The sequence below is a fragment of the Lissotriton helveticus genome, chromosome 6 (genome assembly GCF_964261635.1).
Source record: "Lissotriton helveticus chromosome 6, aLisHel1.1, whole genome shotgun sequence".
Taxonomy (NCBI): Eukaryota; Metazoa; Chordata; class Amphibia; order Caudata; family Salamandridae; genus Lissotriton; species Lissotriton helveticus.
In genome coordinates this window covers 1,935,617,094-1,935,643,766 of record NC_136067.1, presented here as the reverse complement: position 1 = coordinate 1,935,643,766, position 26,673 = coordinate 1,935,617,094, and the positions used below count along the sequence as shown (strand labels likewise).

The 26,673-nt window shown below is 48.1% G+C and overlaps 1 long non-coding RNA gene across 3 annotated transcripts in view; it reads left to right on the top strand.

Moving 5' to 3' along the window:
- The window catches only part of LOC144761966 (uncharacterized), a 248,625-nt gene that overhangs the window by 33,696 nt on the left and 188,256 nt on the right, over positions 1-26,673 (top strand). Inside the window, exon 3 of one of the 3 annotated variants that reach the window (XR_013595985.1) lies at positions 2,356-2,400. The exons of the other annotated variants lie outside the window; for them this stretch is intronic. This is a non-coding gene — a long non-coding RNA (uncharacterized LOC144761966). The remainder of the gene's footprint in view (positions 1-2,355; positions 2,401-26,673) is intronic. 3 annotated transcript variants of the gene reach the window in all.

The following is a 26,673-nucleotide window of genomic DNA, read 5'->3' as shown; positions in this document are numbered from 1 at the left end:
TTGCAGAGCTTGGAGTACCCATTTGAGGCTTCAGTTAATGGAGCTCTGCTGCTAGCGTCTAAGTAGGTAGCAGGGGCTCCTCTCAAGACTTGGCCTGGGTCTCAGGGGAGAGTGCACTGACTGGTGCCCTCTGCGACGACAGTCTATGGTCATCAATGGAGGCTGCAGAGGAGTCTGTCAGATCTTCAAACGCTGGTCTTTTAAAGACAGTGCGACACTGCTGGAATCAGTTGACAAGTGTGTGGCCCCACCACATGGGCAGGTCAGCTGATCATGTCATGTGGGCTCTTGGACCGCCCACATGATGGCAGAGTCCCACCAAGGTGATTCTCCGGCAATCATATTTTGCCTCTTGACACCTAGAAGTTTGTGTGGTGCTAAAAGTCATGAGGGGGTGACACCATGACTTACTCGCACTGGGTGACACCAACCCTAGTGACGCCACTGCCCATCATGTCCTTTACCGTCATCTGCCGGGGCCCCCGCCTACGCTCCCTGCACAGGGCCACCATGAGCCTAGAGCCGGCCCTGGTGCGACTATGACTTCCCCTTCTTCCCCTTCTTATCTCTTTTGAGAAAAATAGTTCGGAGCTCACCTGCCGCCGCCAACAAAGAAGCGAGACCCGGTTTAGAAAGGTGCTGGCGTCTGGGCAGGGAATCGTTGCAGCTACAAGCAAACCGCCGCAGCTGAATCCGCAGGAATTTGGAGAGAGTGGCTCTTGTTCTTGCCACTGCTTTGCTGATCTTTGCTGAGGGAAGACCTGCGGGGCCTCCTAGGACAACGCCTTCCGTTCTCCGTCCTCCGACTAGGCACCGAGAGGATTTTCGCCCCGGGAAGCATGAATTATATGCAGAAGACCGAAATGGACGCCGATAAACTGCCAGGACCACAAAATCCGCCGAACCGCCTCATCGAACTGCACAGGTTGCTCACATGAGGCAGGAGATGCTGAAACGCTGGCTACCTGCCGCCATCATCCTCGTGGGAGGGAGGAGCTAGGGTCACTTCCAAGCAGTTACCAGCGCCAGCAGCCCCGCTGTCTGCTTGCTCCCCCGGCACCCGCCTGACGATAGTCTTTAATCAATATTGCAATCTGCCATTGCCGATGTCAAAAGCTTTGCTGTAAAAAGACCTCCTGTCAGCTGCAACAGTTGCCAAGATCCACTACCAATTGACCGAGAAAAGTAATATTCACAAGGCCTACTGGTAGTCTTATAAGAACCAGGCATAGGCGTTTGTTTCAAAGCTTAGCTCCTTGTTTAAAAGAGGTTGCTAAATCAGGAGGGTATGCTTAGATTGGGGTTTTAACTAGCCGAAAATAAGTGTTGGGGTTTTATCCTTGATTTAAAGTGTTCTACCAAAAATGGGGAATAATTTGAAGCTACTGTCCGACTGGTTTTTATACATTCCTGGTTACGAAATGGACACACCCTTTTTAGTGGCAGCCGGGTATGAGTTTACTTTGCTGTAGGGAACTGATGCCCTCACTAATTAGATCGCTTGCCACATCCTCCACAAAAAGAATAGCCTGATAAGGAAAATGGCCAGATTCCTGTTTAACTACTCCATTCCAAACGAGTCAGCAAGATGGAAATTAAGTGAAAACACAGAATTGAAAGAATCCCCCCTTTTAGGCAGGCACTGTAATTTTTAATGTATACCTATATTTATATGGCATCACATGAAGCTGAATCAGTTGTGGGGCATATGTTTTTCAAACCATTTGTAGTGTGTTAGTATGCCCAAGTTCAGTCAATTTATCCAAAGAGCAGAATTGGCCATAGGCATCCATGTTGGGATGGACAGGCAGGCAAGTTAGTACATTACCCCTTTCTTGTTGATGGAGTCCGATTGCAGTACATCCCTGCGCGTGACTAGACATTAAGCACACTCACACTGGCAGTGTGGAGAAGATCATACCACCATGGATGAGTTCAATCTCCTACAATTCACCCAGAGCTACTAGCTGACATAAAATCAACCTGCCATTCCAATGCATCCCTAAACTCACGTCTTCAAGACAGGAAGCACATTAGCATAATTCATGACAAGAAAAGGAGATGTGGTTAACTAGCTCAGTAGCTGATCTTGGAACTTGGCTTAGGCACTTGATAAAACAAGCATTTACAATGCAACGGTTTCGCCTTTGGAAAAGTTTGAGCTATTGGCATTGTAAATGACAACATTTGTATTTGTGTTGGTTTTGAAAACAGATAAACAAATGGCATTGTCCTTTACATTGCCAATCGCTCTAACTTTTCCAAAGGCGAAACCGTTGCATTGTAAATGCTTGTTTTGTATTGCTGCTTGATGTGTACTTTGTCTAATCTATACTTGTTTTTTTTTCTTTCCAGTGGGATTTCCTTTCTTTTTGCTGTGTTTCAGCAGAGTAGGTGCTGGTGAGTCTTCTTATATTTGGTTAGATTTGAATTGTTTTTGAGTGTATTGATTTTTGTGTGAAGACTCTACCTTGTTTACTTCTTCCTTTGCACAGTGTAGGTTGTTGTTCACTTGTGTGTGTAGTCTTCTTGATTTGTAAGGATAATGGCTGCTCGCAGGATTACTGCTAAGCAGGTTGTTAGTTTGCTTTTTGAGTCTTCCTCTGACCATGGTCCAGACACTGACTCCGATTCGGAGCTTGAGTTAGGTGCAGAAGATTCAGGCAGTGAGTTTTCTCTTCGCATGGTATCATCGGATGATGATTCTTCTTCTAGTGCTGATGAAGTGCCTGTGGTAGAGAGGGACATTGATGTGCCGGTAGAGAGGGAAGAGCCATGTGAGCGGCAGCCTAGGTCCTCAAGGTTTCCCTTTTTTTCTCGTCAGGAACAGGCAAGTGTGGTAAAGGCTGCGCCCAAAAGGTTTCACATTGCTGTGGTGCGCCAAAGGTTATCTGGTGCTGCTAGTCTTCCTGTTGTTGAGCAGCATGAGGCATCTGGTGCTGCTAGTCTTTCTGTTGTTGTTGAGCAGCAAGTGGCATCTGGGGATGCGAGTTCTTCTGTTGATGTTGAGATGCAAGAGGCAGCTGGGGATGTGAGTTCTTCTGTTGGTGAAGAGATGCAAAATGTATCTGGGGATGCTAGTATTCCTGTTGGTGTAGTGAGGCAAGAGGCATCTGGGGATGCTAGTGTTCCCGTTGATGTAGTGCAGCAAGAGGCATCTGGCCTGCAGGCTAGGGTGGCTTCTTCTCCTCATGTTAGTGATGACGTCTGGGTTGCCCCTGGCATGGTGCAGCCGGAATTACCAGACTTCACTGGTGTTCCAGGGTGTAGAGTGGATACTGACAATTTTTTGCCAATTCAATATTTTCAATTGTTTTTTGACGATGAGTTTTTGCAGGAGATTGTGGAGCAAACTAATTTGTATGCAGAGCAGTATTTGAGGGACCACAGTGCCAGCCTTAAGCCCCATTCCAGAGCTACCCATTGGTCTCCCACATATGTTGAAGAGATGAAGAAGTTTTTGGGATTAACTTTTTTGATGGGCTTGCTAAGGAAGCCATCAATGTCTTCTTATTGGTCCACTAGTCCCTTGATGGCAACATCTATATTTCCAGCAGTTATGACTCGTGATCGATATATGCTTCTTCTTCGCATGATGCATTTTGTTGATAATGATTTAGCGTTGCCACGCGATCACCCTGATTGTGACCGTCTTTTTAAGATTCGGCCTGTCCTTGATCACTTTGTTGATCGTTTTCCTGAGATGTTTGCACCTGGAAGAGAAATAGCTGTGGACGAGTCTTTGGTGTTGTTCAAGGGCCGCTTGGTTTTTAGGCAATACATTCCTAGTAAGAGGGCACGCTATGGCATCAAACTGTATATGCTGTGTGACAGTGAGACTGGATATGTTTATAATTTCAGGGTGTACACCGGTAAGGATTCCAGCATTAACACTTCTGCTTGTCCGTCCACTTTTGGAGTGACTGAGAAAATTGTGTGGGAACTAGGTAGACGATTATTTAACAAAGGCCACCATTTATATGTAGATAACTTCTACACTAGTGTGCGTTTGTTCAAGGAGTTGGCCAAAGTGGGCACTGTTGCATGTGGCACGATGCGCAGTAACCGGAAAGGTTTTCCAATAGAACTTGTTTGCAAAAGGCTTGTGCGGGGACAGTCTACTGCATTGCGATGTGGGAAGCTTCTAGCTGTGAAGTTTTCAGACAGGAGAGATGTTTACATGCTGACTACTATCCATGACGAAAGCACTGAAGCTCTGCCAGTTCGGGGTGAGACTGCTGAAGTGCGTAAACCTGTGTGCATTTTAGACTATAATAGGCACATGGGTGGTGTTGACAGAGTAGATCAGAGGTTGGAACCTTATGCTGCTCTTCGAAAGGCTTACGTTTGGTACAAGAAGTTGGCTATCCATCTTTTCCACTTGGCATCCTTTAATGCTTTTGTTGTTTTCCAGAAATCCTGTCCTGAGTCAAAGATGCCTTTTGTTAAGTTTCAGGAGACTATAATAGGCAGCCTTGTACTAGTGGAACAGGCAAGTGTGCCAAGATTTGGAGTGGTGGAGGAAGTGGCTAGACTGAAAGATCGCCACTTTCCAGAATACATTCCTCCCACAACTGCAAAAGACAATCCCACTAAAAGATGTAGAGTCTGTTGGCGAAGAGAAGTGCGGAGGGAGTCTCGTATGCACTGTCCTGACTGTCCTTCAAATCCTGGATTGTGTGTGCCAGCTTGTTTTAAATCGTACCACACACAAAAGAAGTTTTGGGAGTTTCATTGAGCTTGTAAGTGTACTGTCTGGTTTGTTTTCTGTAATATTTTTTTGTTTGCTTTTAGGTTTGCATTAGTGCAAAGCATTTAGGTTTTGAATTTGTGTTAGCAGATTTGTAGGTTTCTACATTTGATTTGTGGTATTTCTTTAAAAAATTCTAATTTCCATGGTGGTGTGTGCAGGATTGTGCTTGGATTGTTGGTGTGCGTGGACAGGCGCTTGGCTGGTGGTGTGCGTGGTCTGGTGCTTGGCTGGAATAGTGCATGGATTGGAGTTGTGCTGGGGGGGTTAGTGGATTTTTGCTTGGCTGGCGGAGTGCATGGTTAGGTGCTTGGCTGGTGGTGTGAGTGGATGGCGCTTGGCTGGTGGTGTGCGTGGTCTGGTGCTTGGCTGGCATAGTGCATGGATTGGAGTTGTGCTGGGGGGGTGCGTGGATTTTTGCTTGGCTGGCGGAGTGTATGGTTAGGTGCTTGGCTGGCGGTGTGAGCGGAGTGGTGCTTGGCTGGCGGTGTGTGTGGAGTGGTGCTTGGCTGGCGGCGTGTGTGGAGTGGTGCTTGGATGGTGTTGTGTTTGTGGAGTGGCGCTTGGCTGGTGGTGTGCGTGGAGTGATGCTTGGCTGGTGGTGTGTGTGGAGTGGTAGTTGGCTGTCGGTGTGCGCTGAGTGGTGTTTGGCTGGCAGTGTGCATGGTCTGGTGCTTGGATGGTGGTGTGGGTGGACTGGCGCTCGGCAGGCGGTGTGTGAGTAGTTACTTTCTGTTGGTCACTACACACACTGCTAGTTGAGTGACACTCCACACAGTCCATCATTTTGTGTAGTTGCAGTGTCAGAAATGTGGGCGTGTGAAAGTGATGGGCCCTTGAATGGCGCTGTTTGCTGGTGTGAGTGTTGAAATGTGATGGGTCCGCGGCTGGCGGTGTGAATGTTTTGTATGTGTCACGCGTACGAAAGGTGTATGAATGGCCTGTAAAGAGGTTGGTGCCTTGACGTGGCTTTACAGCTCACGAGCTGCGAGTCAGTGGTTCAGTTTATCATACTTTCAATTATACGCAGTGTATTTCATTTTTGATGAAATTACTTGCGTATCCAATTGTATGTACTGAATCATCACTCACCCTCGTGCCAAATCCAACCAGTATGTGTGTGTGCTTGCGGATTAGATGGGTGTGCAGTAATAATTGTTTTTTTTCTAATTTCTGCAGTAGGGTGTACCTTGCCCCTTATTGTGATTGTTGTTATGTGTTGCTTTTCCATTCGGATGGTGTCAATGGTCTGGTTTGTATCAGGTATGAAAGGTGCGTGAATGGCCTGTAAAACGGTTGGTGCCTTGTCGTGGCTTTACAGCTCACGAGTTGCGAGTCACTGGTTCAGTTTTTATGCATTTATTTATTGACAGAGCATTTCATTTTTTTGAAATATCTTGTTAATAAAATTTTATGTACTGAACCATCACTCGCCCTCGTGCCAAATCCAACCTGTATGTGTGTGTCTTTGAGGAATAGATAGCCGTGCTTGAATGTTTGACTTTTGAGTAACTCTGTTAAGGTGTGGTATCCTTTTACTTGGGAGAACAAGGGGAGCGCAGGGTGGTAGGACTTTTTTGCCGGCACGGCGATCCCACGCCAAAATGTTTGGAAAAGTGCTATTTTTACCTATTTTTAAGGTTTGCAAGGAGTTCTGGGTAGGAAAACATTGGTGGACCCACACATGCCATACCTCCCTGGACTCTCCCGGGTGTCTAGTTTTCAGAACTGTTTGGGTTTGCTACTTTCCAAAGAATACCACCCACCCCGGGCCAAAAACTCAGGTGCCTCCCCCCCAAAAAATCAAAGTTATATTGCTTCAGGGTATTTTATATTCACCACTGTTAGATTTGGACCTTTTCCTGTTGCAGCCACTATGGCTACCCACGCAAGTGAGGTACCGTTTTTATCGGGAGACCTGGGGGAATGCTGGGTGGGAGGTAATTTGTGTGAGCCCAGTGATGCCACGCTTTCCCAGACTACAACATGTGAAAAAATTGATTTTTTTCTGCTAAAATTGAGGTTTGCAAGGGATTCTGGGTAAAGGAACGTTGGCGGATCCACGCAAGCCATACCTCCTTGGAAGCGCCCGGGTGTCTAATTTTCAGAAATGTGTGGGTTTGGTAGGTTTCCATAGATGGCTGTCTCGCACGGGGCCAGAAACCCAGGTAACCCCTAAGTCCACCAGCTTTTGCAAGAGGGGTTACCTGGGTTTTTGGCCCCGTGCGAGACAGCCATCTAGGGAAACCTACCAATCCCACACATTTCTGAAAAGTAGACAACCGGGGGCTTCCAAGGAGGTATGGCTTGCGTGGATCCTCCAACGTTCCTTTACCCAGAATCCCTTGCAAACCTCATTTTTTGCATGGTAAAAAATCAGTTTTTTCACACGTTTTAGTGTGGGAAAGCGTGGCATCACTGGGCACACACAAATTACCTCCCACCCAGCGTTCCCCAAGGTCTCCCGATAAAAATGGTACCTCACTTGCGTGGGTAGGCATAGCGGCTGCTTTAGGAAAAGGCCCAATTCATACTGTGGAGACGAAAACATTACCTTTAGCCAAATAATCTTATTTTTTGAGGGGGTCACCTGAGCTTTTGGCCCGGGGCTTGGCAGGCATCTTTGGAAACTACCAAACCCAAACAGTTCTGAGAACTAGACACCCGGGGGAGTCCAGGGTGGTATGGCATGCGTGGGTCCCCCAATGTTTTCCTACCCAGAAACCCCTGCAAACCTGAAATTTTGGTCAAAAAACCCACTTTTCCATACTTTTTTGGGTGGGATCTCGCTGCCGGAACAAATGTCCTACCACCTAGTGTTTCCCTTGTTCTCCCGAGTAAAATGATACCTCACTTGTGTGGGTGGGCCAAAGGCATGTGACTTAGGCTGGGGTGCTTAATTTGTAAAACGTAAATATGAGTAAAAACTACTTTTTTCAAAATTCATTTTTGGCGTATTCTGCTTTGGGGCACCCACACAAGTGAGGTATCCTTTTACTCGGGAGAACAAGGGGAACGCAGGGTGGTATGACTTTTTTGCCGACCTGGCGATCCCACGCCAAAAAGTTTGGAAAAGTGCAATTTTTACCTAATTTTAAGGTTTGCAGAGAGTTCTGGGTAGGAAAACATTGGGGGACCCATGCATGCCATACCTCCCTGGAGTCCCCCGGGTGTCTAGTTTTCAGAACTGTTTGGGTTTGCTACTTTGCAAAGAATACCACCGAGCCCCGGGCCACAAACTCAGATGCCCCCCCCCCAAATCAAGGTAGTTTTGCAATAAGGTAATGTAAATTCACCACCGTACAATTTGAACCGTTTCCTGTTGCAGCCACTATGTTTACCCACGCAAGTGAGGTACCGTTTTTTTCGGGAGACCTGGGGGCACGCTGGGTGGGTGGAAATTTGTTGATCCACGCAGATTCCAGAACTTTCCACCACAGAAATGTGAGGAAAATGTGTTTTTTTGGTCAAATTGTTATGTTTGCAAGGGATTCTGGGTAACAAAACCTGGGGGTAGGCAGGCGAGTCACCCCATCCTGAATTCCCCTGGGTGTCTAGTTTTCAAAAATGTATAGGTTTGCTAGGTTTCCCTAGGTGCTGGCAGAGCTACGGCGCAAAAACAAAAGGTAGTCTTTTTGTCCGAATCGTGCTAAATTTCACTGGGAAATTGAGGTGCGACCATGCTGCGTTTTGCGCTGTTTCATGTCGCAGCCACTATGCCTACCCACGCAAGTGAGGTACCGTTTTTTTCGGGAGACCTGGGGGCACGCTGGGTGGGTGGAAATTTGTTGATCCACGCAGATTCCAGAACTTTCCACCACAGAAATGTGAGGAAAATTTGTTTTTTTGGTCAAATTTTTATGTTTGCAAGGGATTCTGGGTAACAAAACCTGGGGGTAGGCAGGCGAGTCACCCCATCCTGAATTCCCCTGGGTGTCTAGTTTTCAAAAATGTATAGGTTTGCTAGGTTTCCCTAGGTGCTGGCAGAGCTACGGCGCAAAAACAAAAGGTAGTCTTTTTGTCCGAATCGTGCTAAATTTCACTGGGAAATTGAGGTGCGACCATGCTGCGTTTTGCGCTGTTTCATGTCGCAGCCACTATGCCTACCCACGCAAGTGAGGTACCGTTTTTTTCGGGAGACCTGGGGGCACGCTGGGTGGGTGGAAATTTGTTGATCCACGCAGATTCCAGAACTTTCCACCACAGAAATGTGAGGAAAATGTGTTTTTTTGGTCAAATTTTTATGTTTGCAAGGGATTCTGGGTAACAAAACCTGGGGGTAGGCAGGCGAGTCACCCCATCCTGAATTCCCCTGGGTGTCTAGTTTTCAAAAATGTATAGGTTTGCTAGGTTTCCCTAGGTGCTGGCAGAGCTACGGCGCAAAAACAAAAGGTAGTCTTTTTGTCCGAATCGTGCTAAATTTCACTGGGAAATTGAGGTGCGACCATGCTGCGTTTTGCGCTGTTTCATGTCGCAGCCACTATGCCTACCCACGCAAGTGAGGTACCGTTTTTTTCGGGAGACCTGGGGGCACGCTGGGTGGGTGGAAATTTGTTGATCCACGCAGATTCCAGAACTTTCCACCACAGAAATGTGAGGAAAATGTGTTTTTTTGGTCAAATGTTTATGTTTGCAAGGGATTCTGGGTAACAAAACCTGGGGGTAGGCAGGCGAGTCACCCCATCCTGAATTCCCCTGGGTGTCTAGTTTTCAAAAATGTATAGGTTTGCTAGGTTTCCCTAGGTGCTGGCAGAGCTACGGCGCAAAAACAAAAGGTAGTCTTTTTGTCCGAATCGTGCTAAATTTCACTGGGAAATTGGGGTGCGACCATGCTGCGTTTTGCGCTGTTTCATGTCGCAGCCACTATGCCTACCCACGCAAGTGAGGTACCGTTTTTTTCGGGAGACCTGGGGGCACGCTGGGTGGGTGGAAATTTGTTGATCCACGCAGATTCCCGAACTTTCCACCACAGAAATGTGAGGAAAATGTGTTTTTTTGGTCAAATGTTTATGTTTTCAAGGGATTCTGGGTAACAAAACCTGGGGGTAGGCAGGCGAGTCACCCCATCCTGAATTCCCCTGGGTGTCTAGTTTTCAAAAATGTATAGGTTTGCTAGGTTTCCCTAGGTGCTGGCAGAGCTACGGCGCAAAAACAAAAGGTAGTCTTTTTGTCCGAATCGTGCTAAATTTCACTGGGAAATTGAGGTGCGACCATGCTGCGTTTTGCGCTGTTTCATGTCGCAGCCACTATGCCTACCCACGCAAGTGAGGTACCATTTTTTTCGGGAGACCTGGGGGCACGCTGGGTGGGTGGAAATTTGTTGATCCACGCAGATTACAGAACTTTCCACCACAGAAATGTGAGGAAAATGTGTTTTTTTGCTCAAATTTTTATGTTTGCAAGGGATTCTGGGTAACAAAACCTGGGGGTGGGCAGGCGAGTCACCCCATCCTGAATTCCCCTGGTTGTCTAGTTTTTAAAAATGTATAGGTTTGCTAGGTTTCCCTAGGTGCTGGCAGAGCTACGGCGCAAAAACAAAAGGTAGTCTTTTTGTCCGAATCGTGCTAAATTTCACTGGGAAATTGAGGTGCGACCATGCTGCGTTTTGCGCTGTTTCATGTCGCAGCCACTATGCCTACCCACGCAAGTGAGGTACCATTTTTTTCGGGAGACCTGGGGGCACGCTGGGTGGGTGGAAATTTGTTGATCCACGCAGATTCCAGAACTTTCCACCACAGAAATGTGAGGAAAATGTGTTTTTTTGGTCAAATTTTTATGTTTTCAAGGGATTCTGGGTAACAAAACCTGGGGGTAGGCAGGCGAGTCACCCCATCCTGAATTGCCCTGGGTGTCTAGTTTTCAAAAATGTATAGGTTTGCTAGGTTTCCCTAGGTGCTGGCAGAATTACGGCGCAAAAACAAAAGGTAGTCTTTTTGTCCGAATCGTGCTAAATTTCACTGGGAAATTGAGGTGCGACCATGCTGCGTTTTGCGCTGTTTCATGTCGCAGCCACTATGCCTACCCACGCAAGTGAGGTACCATTTTTTTCGGGAGACCTGGGGGCACGCTGGGTGGGTGGAAATTTGTTGATCCACGCAGATTCCAGAACTTTCCACCACAGAAATGTGAGGAAAATGTGTTTATTTTGTGAAAAACTTAGCTTTGCAAGGGATTCTGGGTAACAAAACCTGGTGGTAGGCAGTCGAGTCACCCCATCCTGAATTCCCCTGGGTGTCTACTTTTCAAAAATTTATAGGTTTGCAAGGTTTCCCTAGGTGCCGGCAGAGCTAGGGTGCAAAAACTACAGGTAGGCACTTTGCCAAAAAAGGGTCAATTTGTAACTGCTAAATTTAGGTGTGACCACGTTGCATTTTCCGCCGTTTCCTGTCGCAGGCACAAGGCCGACCCACACAAGTGAGGTACCGTTTTTATCGGGACACTTGGGGTAATTCAGATTTGTAAATCAACTGTTATTACCAATTGAGCTTTCATGCATTTCTCCCTTTGAATGAAAGACATTGAGTAAAAAAAAAATCTTTATGAAAAATGACCAGTAATTCTCATGCTAGTATGAGTATTCCCAACTTTGAAAATGTGCAATTATATACTGTTTCTGAAGTCTATAATTTGTACCCAATTCAGAAATACATAGGTGTCTTTCATACAGATTATTCCATGTATACATTTTCCAAGACAAAGTGCACTATACCCAGTAAATGAAAAAATACCATTGCAAGTTGCTGCTCAGTTTTTGGATCTGGGTTCGTCGGGTTCTTGGTGAAACTACAAGTCCTATATATCCCCACAACCAGGAAGGTCTAACGGATGTAATGGTATATTGCTTTCCAAGAGCTGTCAAAATTAGAAAAAGTTATAGGTGAAAACGTTGAGACAAAAGGCTGTTTTTTTCAACAAAATTTCAAATATTCCAATATCTAACTGTTAGTTTCTATAACGAAACCTTCATGGATTTAGACAAATGACCCCTTTCTGAATTCAGAATTTTGTCTACTTTTCGAAAATGTAAAGCTTTCCAGGATCCATTATTGCTTTCAAACTCATTTCTACCATTAACTGGAAGGAGGTGGAAAGCTCTAAAAATAGCAAAAATAGGCTATGTCCCAGAAAAATGCCAAAACTGAGTGAAAAATTTCGGTTCTCTGACAAAAGTCTGTCATTCCCTGAAAGCTGAGAAAATGGAGATTTCAGCCCCACAAACCTTTTTGTGATACCATTTTCAGGGAAACACCCAGAGGCTTTCATTTGCAGCCCGTTTTTCCCATTTTTCTGAAAAAAACAAAAAAATCACTATATTTTGCTAAATTTCTGGGCCCCCTCCAAGGGAATCCACAAACCCAGGGCGCCTTTAGAATCCACATGATGTTGGAAGAAAAGGACGCAAATTTGGCGTGGATACCTTATGTGGTCAAAAAGTTACAAGGGCCTAAGCGCGCACTACTCCAAAACGCCAAAAAAAGCCTCAGCACAGGAGGGGAAAAGGCCTAGCAGCGAAGGGGTTAAGGTGGTGCAACCGGTGTGTCACGGGGCTGGGGGACCGGACTGTAATGCTTCTTCGTTTCCGCCCCGTGGACAGGATTCCTGCGGCCCCTTTAACGTGGCTTGGGCTGTTTCGGGGGAGGACTCATCAGCCGTGACGTCACCACCTCCCATCCAACCAGAGACCGAGGCAGAGCGGAAAGCCGGCTTCCAGGAAGAGGACGGCGCGAAAGCCGAATGGAGATCGGAGGAGAGGACGCCCAGCCGTTTGGAGAGTTCGGTGTGCCACGAGGAGAAAGCGGAAGACGGACAGCCCAGCGGAAAAGGAACGCCGGGAGGCCAACGACATCGCGAGCCGCCCCGCCGCACTTCTGGAGAAGTGTGGCTCGACAAGGTACGGGGCCGCATTAAGGGGCTCTTTACTTCACGGTCGGACACGGTGAAGGGGGAGGACTGAGGGAGTTCACGGGGTGGTCGATGTCGAGCTGTGTGCGTGTGTTCTCTCATCCCCTGAGCACTGGCCTTCATAGTCCTGTAAAAGCCCCACCACTCACGGAGTTTACAAATTCACGTTTTGGTGGTTGACCCTGGTGATTCCCTCACTCCCTGTTCCCCTCTTTCACCTTAAGTTCCCCCGGAACCATTCAGTAACCCAGGGCCTTTGTTTTTGGTTTTTTTCATGCCGGAGCCGATACCTGTGGTGTCCTGACCTCGATCACTGGAACCTACACACCTGCAATTAGGACCCTACGCTCCCAGGACTATCTTCACGGAACTCTTTACAAGAGGGAGAGACAGTCTCCCTAGTGTTCCTGTTACAAAGGATTTGTTTTGTTCGTTTTGAAAGACTTGTTTTTGCTGAAGCATTAAACCAATACTGTTTGAACTCACTAAGAACGGAGTTCTGGAGTCTTTCATACCTTGCCCCTTACCTGCACCTCCTACACGGTGCCACCGCATCAGGTGTTGACTTCAGGTGGAGGGGGCGCCACGTTTATAAGTATATTAAGATTTGAAAAGCACCTGGTTGCAATTTTCAGGCATTAATAAAAATGTAAAAATAATTCTGGTGATTAATGTTCTTCCTGGAGAGGGATCGGGGGTTTGTCTAATAGAAGTTTTGACTCATTTAAAGGTACCACAGTGGGTTAATATGCTTGCTGCAAAGAGCATGTACCATGCAGATCCCAAAGTGCATATAACCTAAATAGGTCAGTGGGTTACTGCTTTTGTCAGAGAGATCCTTTTGTTACTTGCAGTGTCTAAGTTAAAATCCGAGCATAAAACAGTGAGTTAACTGTCATCAAAGAGTTGCATGCAAACAGCAAGGTTTCCCCAGCCTTAGAATATCTTAATGTTGCAAAAGGGCTTATTTGGGTAGAAATCAATTCGTATTATTAAAGACCACCCCCAACCTTGGTGTTACGTTTTAATTTCTGAGTTTGTGCTTCTCCAGATCAAGCAGTCTTAAACTATACTGCCTAGCAGTACGGATGGCATGTGACTCCCACATCTTGTAGCCCTCTGCCTTATGTAAGATTTCCTATACACTGACTTACACACGAATGATTCATTGTCTCTGAGTAGTGTGTGTGTGATGTAAAGAGCTTTGACACCCTACATGGTATGAGTGGCGCCATAAACCTAATTAGATGCATCTGCAAGAGAATGGTTATGGAAACTTAAGGGGCATTGTTAAAAAGTGTTAGTGAGGGAATCCGTGGCAGAGGCGGTCATTAGGTGGGGGCGAGGGGGGAGGGGGGCACCAACAAACATTGTCGCCCCGGGCACCAGCAGCATTAAAGCCGGCCCTGAAAGAGAGTACCAGAGAGTAACATATTGAAATATAAACGGGATTCAAAGAGCCCCTTTTAATGTCAATATTTTCCTCTCCATGTCCCTCAAAAACCTCTCAGCAGCAAATAGGAGACCATTTAGGCCCAAAGATGAGACAAGAGGTCAGCCAGAGGTCAAAGGGTGCCTGAAGATAATTCTGCTACCCCTGGCGTTTTGGTGAATTAACTTCCACGCTGAGAAGCGCATGTCCTCTCAGAGGGAGGGTGGGAGTTATTTCCAGGCCAATGAGTTGTATTAAACAAACATTTCCTTTCCAAAGGCGCCCTCTAAATGGACAATCCATTCCAGAGGACCATGACTTGGCCAGCACAAGGCTATTGTTGAGGTTGTTGTGAAGCATGCTCTATTTACAGATTTAACTATATTGGTGCCAAAAGGATAAAATTCTGTCCTTTAATAAAGTCCTGGAGGAATTCAGATCTGGCAGCAGCCCGCTCTGCTCGGATGTGATTTAATACAGAAAGGGCCTCTGTTCTGGGCTCGCTAACTCTTTTAGCCTCGTTTATTTGTGCAACTTGATTGGGAAGCTGCAGCATGCAGCCAAGAGTTCAATATGAAGAAATCATTATTTGCTGCAACTGTTTCTTTTGTGCAATGCAGAGAAAAGTGGTTGTTTCTACGTGATAATTGGCATACACATCAGCTATGTATATACTATGTTTTTTAGAGCCACAGATCGCTGTACATTTACAGAAAGCGAGAACACTATCATGTCTTCCACGGAGAGCTGTATTCTAGGGAGAGGGTAACTTTTGTTAGGTGTTTTACTCCCCACACTCATAATACCAGATGCTCAAAAGGTGGAGAATCTAAATTCGAGCTATGCTCCCAGCCCACAATATGCTAATATCCTAATACAAGAGTAAAGGCCTGATTTAGATCTTAGAGGATGGGTTACTCCGCCACAACAATACACAAATATATCATCGGCTTAAGCTCAGGATATATTTATGTATTGTTCTGAACGGTATAGGATTTTTCTATACCATCTGGTTGATGGTGGATGGCCGTCACCTTATCCTTTGAGCTACTGAGATTTTCACTGACTTTACTGTCTCACAACTCTGCGCAACTGTCACCCAGCCATCTGTTTGGTGTAGTACTCCGTCACAACGGTTACAGATATCCCATCAGCCAAATATATAAATCCTATAGGATATAATGGGATTTATATTTCGGCAGAGGGGATATCAGTCACCGTTGTGACCGAGTAACCCGTGTGCCGGGATCTAAATCAGGACCAGAGTCTAAAATCTGCAGTCGGCAAAAGTCCTGGCAAACACAGCTGCGCGACTTCATGTGAAAACACACTGCCACAACATCTTGTGAAAAAATGTATACTATCAAGCATAGGCTTCCAAAATTCCGACCTTATCTCCCTATATAAACTTTGATCTGTATGTTATTGGAAAATCAAGCCACATTCACTCCTCACATTTTTAGGACAGGTTTACTACACTATTCTAACTCTAATCCATACACACATGGGGACAATGTAAGACTGAGATTATTGACCTTCACATGTTAGAGCTTGTGGCCCCCTCTCCACCTCTTCAACCTCCCAAAAGTCTTGTGCCTTTTCCCCTTTATGTTAAGCATCCCAAAGCAGTCACGGCCGGCATGACTCACGGGTGGGGGGAGAGGAGGTTAATTTAAAACAAAATATATATAATATATATATATATATATTACTGCTCCAAATTTTCCCCATTACAGGGAGAAAAACGACAGCACTCGCGGGATACTTTCAGCAAGCAGTGTTCTTTATTCCACTGACAAAGACAGACGCGTTTCGGTAATTCCCTTCTTCTGTGTCTACCCGTGCAATGCAACGGAGCGCCATTTGTAACTCAAGTTCATGGAAACAAACATAGGACTATTAGCGACCCTCAAAATCGTGGGCGCCATCTTTGAACGTTACCTAGTTCATTGTATAAATAGTTTAAATACAATTTCACTACCATATTTCATAAATATCGTTATACTTGATGAAATTATTTAAACCGCCTCATAGGCACATCAAATCTCGCCGTGGATCGGCAGTGGCAACCAACCTGGTTGCCGTGCAGCCCTATTATTAAATATGATAAGCTTAGTAATGTTTAAGCAATGGAAAAGGTACTTTGGAGGGGGTATTTTCTCATTCTTTCTAGTTACAGTGGGTGTATTTCCAATTTTTAGGTCTGTCTATAAGCAGCTTTAATTGTTTTACTACCTTCAACTAAATTAAAAAACACGTGTGTGTGTGTGTATATGTGTATGTGTATATATATATATATATATATATATATATATATGTGTTTGTATGTTTTCTTTACATGAAGGTAGCAACAAAAAAAAGATATGTGTATATATATACAAACACACACACACACACACACACACACACACACACAGTGTCACTCTTTGTGTAAGCCCTCTTCATTTTTTGCTTCCAACCCCCACATCATAGAGCAGTAGGTCTGCTCACTTCAGCTAATAGTGCTCTTGTACCGTACTCATATGTGATGGCGCTTTGCTGGCTTGAAATGTTAGTAATGTGTGTTTTTTTTACTTTACATCATGCACTGAACTACACACACCAGGCGCCATCTGATATACCTAGATCAGTTTCTTTACAACTGGATGTCGCACCTCTACGTGAATTGCATACTTCTATTATATACCACGCCATTTCACAGAGATTCCCTCAGTCGCCGACAGACTCACACTTGCATATGTCACATTTAACATTTTCATTGGCATAACATGACTCCTTTATTCATTTACCTCGCTTCTTTAATATGTTTAGGGAAGTCTCGGTGGAGACAGGCATTCACTCGTGGTCTCATGCTCTAACACAGGAAACTGGCAACATTCTTACTTATCTTTACACAAGGGGGATAGTATATTCCTAGGAGCCTCGTCGAACAGCACATCTTGTTTGTGGCCATCACTGGCTCTGAACCATGTGCCCAGTACTTATAGTCTCTTTACTATGTTTAGGCGCACTGTTGTAAAATGTGTGCAGTAAACCTGTGATGTCACACATGTTGCTTTACCACACGTTGCAAACCTGTTGAGTCACTTCAATGAATATAGAAAAAATACTGCCACTTGTAACACTGTATATATTACACCCTTCCATCATTGCAAGCACTATGTGATCAAGGCCGCATGTCTGGCGGCCGAAACGCGTCATTTGGACATTTGATGCACTACTAAATAAACATCATTAAGCAACAAGTCTTGCCTGTGGAGTCTGTTTCCCGGTACTGCGCCGCTCCCTGTGAAGGTTGCATTGCTAGGATCCTGATGTGACATGTGTATGTGTATATATATATATATATATATATATATGTGTGTGTATATGTTTTCTTTACATGAAGGTAGCAGCAACAACAACAAATATATATATATATATATACACACACACACACACACACACACACACACACACACACACACAGTGTCACTCTTTGTGTCAGCCCTGCAAATAAGTTCCAAAATGGGCACTGTGCAGAATGAAGGCTCAGCAACAATACTGTGCCATCTGAAAGCTACACTTAAGTAATACTGTGCCATCTGAAGTGACATTCAGAACTAATGCGCAAGATGAATACTGTACTTAGGGTTACCAGTTTTCAGTTAAAACACCGCTGAAGGGGGGTGTGGCCAAGATGGCGGCGAGCGCGGTCGTGTAATTCCCCAGCTCCCTCCGGCGGCCGATTTCTAGCACCGGTTCCGACGTACTGGGACCCGCGACACGGAGTCCCGGAGCTGTTGGAACTGCGGACAGCACTTACGGGACCAGAGAATCCACTGGGAGTGCGGTGGCAGCAAGATCCGGCAAGCGACGAGCGGCGGGCGGCCTGGAGCACGGAGACCGCGGGCCGCCCCTCCCCCACAGCGCTCAAGCACCTGGCCTGAATCAGAGCCCTAGCAAGTCCGGCGGCGGCGGGTGAGTGGTCCCTGGCTGCTCGTCCCCTTTGAGATCACAGCATTCCAGCAAGAAAGGCGGGCCGCCCGGGGTTCGGAGGCCGCGTGGAGCCCATCCCCCGCGGCACTGGGATGGCGGCTGGGCCCGCGCGGAAGCTCTGACGAGGGACTGCGTCCAGGAGAGCCCGGAGCCGCGGACCTTGTGACAGGCGGCGCCCCGTCTCCCCGTGCTCGCAGGTGAGCAGCAAGTCGGGTGCGATCTTTGCATGCCCTGGAGAGTGGAAGCCCGGGCCGTGTATCCAGCAGTGGAGGCCCGCGAGGCACAGTGAGTGGCGCGCAGCGCCGACAACCAGTTGGGAGCGCTGCAGGTCTTGAGGTCCAGAGGAGGGCGGCGCTGGTGGCGACGGGGCCTGCACCGGAGTGGCAGTGGAGAGCGGTGCCTGCTTGGCAAGAGGGCCCGGCGCAAGTACCGGGGACGCGGTGCCTGGGCCGGAGGAAGTGCCCCCCAGCAACGTTATACGGGGCTCGCCCCCTCGCGGAGGCCTGTGAGGCCACTTAGCGTCCTGCCTGCTCGGGGCCCAGCTGGGTGTGCATCGCCTTTGGTGGTCGGCAGTGTGTGGTGACGCAGGGCAGGGGCCATCGGAGGCGCAGAGACTCTCACACCCTGACTTTATCGGCCCTCATGGCCTGGGCACTGCAGGAGGCGAGGCACGGTCAGGGCGACAGAGGGAAGGAGAGGCGCGCCGAGGCTGAGCGGGGGCGGCCCCAGACCTGAGGCCGGACCAGACACGCGACGGCGTGCTACTGCACATATCAAGGAGATATAGAAGGACACTCGTGCGGGGGTTCCAGAGAGAGCGCCCTGGGCCCGGTGGGACCCACTGCCGATCTACAGGCACGTGAGAGGCGGAATCCCGCGGACTGCCCAACAGGTCCTGGGGCTTCGGTTGGTCCGACTGCAAGGCAAGAGGGATGTCTACGGGCAGACCGCCCTGAGGCAAAACAGTGAAGGAGATGTTCGCCAAGTCTCAATCCCCCCCCGCAGAAAGACGCAACGGCTCCGACTCCGAGAAAAATGGAGCAGGCCTCAGACGCTGGAGCAGAGCCCATCACTAAGGCCTTCTTGGAGTCCCTCTTCGCTTCCCTGCGTGATGATATCCAGACCTTTAAGACGGAGTTCACCAGCGAAATTCGGGAAGTGCGGCGCGAGATGGATGGCATAGGGGAAAGGGTGGCGGACCTGGAGGCCAAGAGCGATGAACGGGAAGCAGAACTTTCCACTCAGCAACAGGAAATTATTCGACTACACGATCAGCACGTTGACCTGCAACTCCACCTGGAAGATTTAGAAAACCGCTCCAGACGCCATAACATTCGCATTCGCAATGTGGGCACGTCCGACGCTACCCAAGATGCGTATCGCTATGCTAGAGAGCTCTTCAACCATGTCCTGGGGCGGCCATTAGAATCTCCTCTACAGCTGGATAGGGCCCACAGGACCGGCCCATACCCCGGCGACGGCGCCCCCCCCCAGACATACTGGTGTGTGTTCAAGACTTCCGTACCAAGGAGGAGATACTGCAGAAAGCACGTCAGAATCACCCAATATCGTTCCAGGGCACGTCCCCGCTGCTTTTCCAGGATTTGGCGGCGCTCACACTGCACAAGCGGCGGCTCTTCAAGCCAGTCACATCTCACCTGCAGCAGAACAACATTCCGTACAGCTGGGGCCACCCCTTTCGCCTCATTTTTAGACTGGAAAATAAACAGTACCAGCTCCGGTCGGTCTCTGAAGCCTGCACTCTGTTAGGTATAGAAGCACCAACGGACGACGCGGAGGCCCAAGGACCCGCTTCAGAGATGGCAGGGAAGAGGCCGCAATGGAGCCAACAGCAAAGGCGGAGGCGAGTCAAGAAGCCTCCGGCGACGGAGATCGCGGCAGGACAACGCGCTGCGGTGGACGCAGTAGCCACGGACAATGGCGCCGGTTCCACAGGATGAGAGCCTCACCGACTCCTACTGATCTGGTTGTCCGTATTGGCCGCATGGCCGTTGGCGGGAGGATGCTCCCGAACAGACTAGTAAGACTGTCTTACTTTCTTCCTTTTTCCCTATTCATCCTTGGATGAGAGACCATGACAATTTGCAGTTGGGGGGGTGGAGGGGGGGGGGGGGAGTTTGAGTTGGGGAGAATTTCTGGGAGTTGGGTGGCGGGAGGGAGGTGGGGTGGGATTGTGGTTCATGGTCCGCTGGTGGTGTGGTGTGTCGGCTTCCCAGAGGGGGGGATGGTGGAGGTTGGATGGGGCAGGTGAATCTCCCGGATGGGGCAGTCTGGGCGCAACGCTAATGGCTACCTGTCAGACTTTTTCCCCCTAGATGACTCCGGACGACTTTGTTGTTCTCACTCTGAAAGTGAGAGGGCTGAACAATCCAGTGAAACGCAAAGCAGTCCTCTTGCTCCTAGAACAGTCCAGGGCAGATGTCTGCCTCCTACAGGAGACACACCCCCTAGATAGGGACTGCCACTGCCTCCAATCTAGCAAGTTTCCGCTGCAATTCTTTTCCTCATGCACAGAGAAAAAGGCGGGGGTGGCAATTCTAGTGGCGCGCAAATTTAGGGGAAAGGTATCGGGTAAGATAGCGGAAATCAAGGGAAGACTGCTGGTTTACAGGTTTGCATTGGGAGATCTGACCTATACGATTGGCTCGATCTACGGGCCTAATGAGGGTCAGGAAAAGTTTCTGCACACTGCGCTTACAGAGGCGACTGACACAATAGACCGTCCCGTTCTGTTGGGGGGGGATTTGAACTTGGTCCTTGATAACTTATTAGATCGGTCCTGCCAGCGCACTAGCCAGGTGGGTGCTTTGTCAGCAACGGGCCTGGCCCGATTGAAAGATCTAGGGCTAGTAGACACATGGCGCGAGCTTCACCCAGGTGAGACAGACTAAACGCACTTCTCAGCGGCACATAAAACATATGCGCGACTAGATTACATGCTTGTCTCCACAGCTGCGCAGTCACTTATCACCAGTGCAGAGATCGGTACAGCGTCCCTCTCAGATCACGCCCCAGTCACGGTCACTCTTGCTGGGCCAACGGCACCGCGCGCGGGCAGGGTGTGGCGGCTCCGGGACTCGTTGCTTTACAAGAAAGGGGCAGTCTCCAGAATTCAGGGAGTCATAAAGGACTATCTGTCCCATAACAGTAACGAAGACACCGCGCTGGCTTCTCAATGGGCTGCACTCAGAGCCGTCCTAAGGGGTGAATTTATCTCGATCTCAGCTGCGGAGAACATAGAGCGTCAAGTCAAGAGACGAGCTCACCCAGAAAACCAGGGAGTTAGAGCAAATTCATAGGAGGACGGGAGCCCTGAGGATTTGGCGCCAATTAAAGACTGCTCGTCAGCAGTTGGCGGCGTTGGACATTGATAGGGCGGAGTATGCAGCTTTAAGGCTGAAGCACGCATATTACACGCGGGGGGGACAGATGCGGGCGGCTGCTAGCGCATAAGCTACGCACAATCACTCAGAAAAGGGAGGTTAAGGAACTGAAAGGGAAGGATGGTACATGTGTCACCGGAGATCGAGCAATAGCAGGGGCTTTCAGCGACTTCTATGCTACTCTATACGAAGCGGTCCCACCCGACCCGGAGGCGGAAACGGCCTTCCTGGAGGCGATCCCGTTACCAGCTCTAACTCAGGAGCAAGTTGATGGCTTAGAGAAGGGCATCTGCCCGGAGGAGGTTATCTCGGCGATTTCTCGACTCAAACTCGGCAAGGCACCGGGATCGGATGGATTCCCAGCGTGCTTCTACAAAACCTTCTGTGTCCAGCTCGCTCCGCTGCTGGCCGGACTCTTTACCTCGTTTGCGGAAGACGGGGCGATCTCCGGGGACTTACTTGAGGCCTCCATTGCGGTTATACCCAAGCCGGACAAAGACCACACTGACTGCGGGGCATTCAGGCCCATCTCCCTTTTAAATGTTGACCTCAAACTCTATACAGGGATCCTTGCCTCCAGACTGGGCCCATGCATGGGGGGTCTCATTCAGCCGGATCAGTCTGGCTTCATTCCGGAGCGACAGACCTCCGATAACACTAAATGGGCCCTTCATCTCATTGAGAAAGCATCCCGCACACAGGGCGAATACATGATGCTGGCCATCGATGCAGAGAAGGCCTTTGACAGGGTGCACTGGCCCTATCTTGAGAAGGTGTTACTGAAGGCGGGAATGGGACCCGAGTTTCAGACCAGAGTGCTGAATTGCTATAAATTCCCTTCTGCCACGGTCCGGGTTAATGGTTTATCCTCCCCCTGACTCAAGATCGAAAGAGGCACCAGGCAGGGGTGCCCATTATCCCCTCTCTTATTTGCCCTCTATATGGAGCCGCTGGCACAGCTAATCCGAACAGACCCGGAAGTTAAGGGGATTAAATTTGGGGCGGATGACCATGTCATAAGTCTCTACGCTGACGACGTCTTGTTGTCCCTTGCTGAGCCCCGGAGCTCTCTTCCTGCCTGCATGGCCGACCTTGACCGGTTTGGCAGTGTGTCGGGCTTTAAGGTCAACATGACGAAGTCAGTGGCCCTTGATCTGTCCCTGAATTTGAACACGCGCACTGAGCTGCAGGACAGATTTCCTCTGCAGTGGGCGACAGATGCAGTTCCATATCTCGGCATCAAACTGGCGGCCTCCCTACAGACCACGGTGGAAGTAAACTACACCCACCTACGACGGAAGGTCAGACAGGAGTTGGGACAGTGGAAACACTACCCGCTGTCTTGGTTGGGCAGGGTAGCAGCGATCAAGATGACGATTCTTCCCCAGATACTTTACATCTTTCGCACTATACCCCTCGCTCCCCCTAAAGGCTGGATTAAATTGATGCAATCGGAGCTCTCACAATTTATATGGAACGGGAGGAAGCCGCGCCTGAAAGCTCAGATAGCGATGCTTGCCCCGGAGCATGGAGGGGTCGGGATTCCGAACCTAGCCACATACTTCCAGGTGGCGCAACTACGCTTCATGGCGGAATGGGTCCAATGGGAGTCGGGGAAGCACTGGTTGTTCCAGGACCAGGCGGTCGCCGGGAGAACAGTGCAAGAGATCCCGTTTATGCACAGGGTTCATAGGCCCCACAACCTGTACGCGTCCCTCATCACGCGAGTCCCGATGGAGATTTGGGATCAGGTTGGGGTAGCGCTCGGCCTCACCACCATGCCGTCACCACTCACCCCCATCCTTGATAACCCTGACCTTCAACCGGGGATGGATGGGAAGGCTTTCGAACGATGGAAGTCTGCTGGATGTCGCTCCCTTTGCCATGTGTATGGTCCCGAAGGGGGTGTCCCCTTTCCACAACTACGCCAAGAATTCGGCCTCTCGGAATCCGAGAGACTCCGCTACTTCCAAGTCAGACACTGGGCCCTTAGCAAGACGGTGAGACCGGAGGCAGATAGGCGACTGACGGATTTCGAATACTGGCTGATCACGCGCAAGTCCGACAAGCAGCTAATCCCAGACCTTTACAAAATGCTCACGCACAAGCACAGGTACACCTACAGCGCGAGTAGGACTCGCTGGGAGAGAGAGATGGGGAGATCCTTCACACATAAGGAGTGGGAAGAGATATCCTATAGAGCGCGACACTCAGCGTACCATATGCGGCTCACAGACACTCTCACAAAGGTGGTGACCTATTGGTATTACACCCCGGAGCGGCTGTATGAAATGGACAGTAGCAAGGACCCCTTATGCTGGCGGGGATGCGGACAGCTGGGCACTCTCACGCACATACTCTGGGAATGTAGATTTTTGCAGGAATATTGGCGTCAGGTATTGGATGACGTGGATACCCATTTTGACACCGAAATCCCACGCTTCCCTTCATACGTCATTTTGGGGCTCCCCAACGCATTGACCTATCCATTAAGATCGCGAAGGGGACGCTTGATGGCTATAGCGCTAGGCTCGGCGCTACAAAACATCCTGGCACATTGGCGCTCTACTCTTACCCCCACACACCAGGTTTGGCTCCACCGACTGTGGATGGTCCTTGGCATGGAAAGGCTTTCTCTGTATAAAGCGGGAGAGGGGGCTAAATATGCTGAGCTTTGGCAGCCGTTTCTAGCCCTCCTGTCCTCAGAGTTTGTGGAGGTGACCTGCCCGAGGTACCTAAGATTGTTGAGGCTGACAGAGACTGATCAGGAAGGGAAGGGCACCAAACCCGCCCTTCAGACTGTTGGGTGATGTTGTAACACCAGCTGGAACGAGATCATGGACCACGGGGGGAGGGAGAGGGGTGGTATGGGGGGGGTCGGGACCATCTGGGTTGGGGTAAAGGGGAGGAGGGGTGTTGGGCATGGGGAGGGATAGGTCTGTTAAGAATGGGGGGGGGTTTCATTGTACTTTGTTTACTATGTGCTTGTATGCTTGTACGGACCAATCTGATGCGAATAAAGAGATTTAAAAAAAAAAAAAAAAAAGAAGGGGGGGGGGGTAGGGGTTTGTTGTTCAAAGAGTGTGTTGACCAACAGCGAAGCAATGCAATTGGGGCGGGCTGTGATCCACACCGGCGAAAGAAGGTGCGGGTCTACGGAGGGGGGTATGGCGGTCTTGACATAGCACTGCACTGTTTGAAACGCGGCCGGCCCATGCTGGGTTGTAGGCGGCTTGCTGTGTATAACCTCGATCTTGTAAATGCAGCATCGTCCTGAAAGCCCTCTACTGTAATCGAACCCTAGCTTTTAACGAATTGCTTGGCAATCACTCACGATTGTTTGATGCCTGTACTGTGTTGACATGCTCAATAAAAGATATTTAATACTAAAACACCGCTGAAGGGAATGTTTACTTTAAAATAGAAACTGTAAAACACCTAAATTTGGTACCCAAGTAGTAAAAGTGCATCCTCTACCTATGAGCCCATTTGTGTGATGAATGCTCCCACTGTGACCAATTTAGACCATGATAATCCACGAAATATGTCCTTTTGAGCATCCACAAAGTGCCTGGATGTACTTACCCTATTTCCATTCATGTTTTTGAAGAATGCCTCACCTAATGGCTTAAGCTCGCTGTTCACTGCACCTTGTTGTGTAGAGGCCAGCAGGTTCACAGCTCTACTATCTGTAGGGTCTTCGCCTGCAAGAGGCACCACCTTCTCCCCTGTGACTAGTGCAGTAGGAATAGGCAAAGAACATGGCGGTGTGATATAGGCTATAATTGTAGCGCACTGAGCACCCCAACATTTGTATCTATCTCATTTCCTAATTGGAAAACCTTAATTAAGGTGAAAAGTTCATTAAATGTTTAATACTAAACTTTATCTGCTACAATCAAATCTGAATGACGCAAAATCATACCCCTATAACTGCGCATCCTAGACAAGGGGTGGAACTAGACTGCTGGGTAAAGGAGTTTCCGTGCTGGGGAATATGACAGGGAGGTGGAGGAAATAATAAAAAGTTACAAATAACTACATATTCAAGGTAAAGGTACACAGAAGGAAGCTATGAGCAGGAAGATAGAATTGACACTAGGAATGAATGAAGAAGGAAGTAAATAAAAATAGAGCTGTGTGAAAATCACTTAATTTTTTTCCACGTTATTATGCAAAATTTCAGGAAAGTATGCAAAACTATGTTAAATGCAAATATGGCCCACGGCGGTGTATTTTAGCATGAAATGCGTACTGGCATCCCTTTTTTGACACAAGGGCACATTTTACACTAAACATATAGTGCAAAAAACACATGTACTGAGAGTTACACCCACACGCATTCTGATAATTAGTGTTATTTCCACACTATAATTTCCTGCAAATGCAGCATAATGACATGATGTAGAGTAATGGGGAAATGTATAGAACTTCTCATAAAATTCATGAAGTTACACAAATTACATCAGCCTAATTGATATTTCACGGAGGCCTAGGCCTTCCTACATTTGTTATACACACCGAGAAAACACCATCCCCATGCTTTTTTACAGAGCATAAAAGAGTAAAAACTGAAAATCACTGATTTTTACAAAATCACACCAAATATAAACTGAAAACACGAATGCCTAACTGTGCTGTAAGAAAAATGACTACTGAGGTATGAACTAATAGGAAGATTTCACAGCAAGATTGTTTTATCCATCAGAGGTAATGCCTATAAGATGTGGTGTGCCATTTCAAGTACTGTCTTGAAATAATTGCCACCAGGAGTATTGTTTTTGTCTAAAGTAATGCCCATAAGGTGTACTGTGCTATAAAGAGAATTAACGCTCAACAGGAATATTGTCTAAATAAGTAGTAGCTGCTCTTGTCTCACTAGAGTAAATAATTTTGTCAGAATACATTCAGTCCACCATGCAGCCCATTCTAGGATCCTCTAAAAACTGAATTTCTTCCAGTCCCTTCTCCTGCCAAACCAGGAGTGTTGACATCATGGTCTGTTGACTTGTAAATTAGTAGGATTCTGCAACCTGTTGTGGATAAAGGCAACTTGTGGAATTTTTGCCAAGTAGTTGGTCAGAGCCGTTAACGAGTCATGTATTTATTTTACTTATTTCAATATATATGGGGTCCACTGTCCTCAAAATAGTGCCATTTTACTACCCCAATTTTTCTAAGTGGGTTCCAAGTGCTCGTTCCAACAC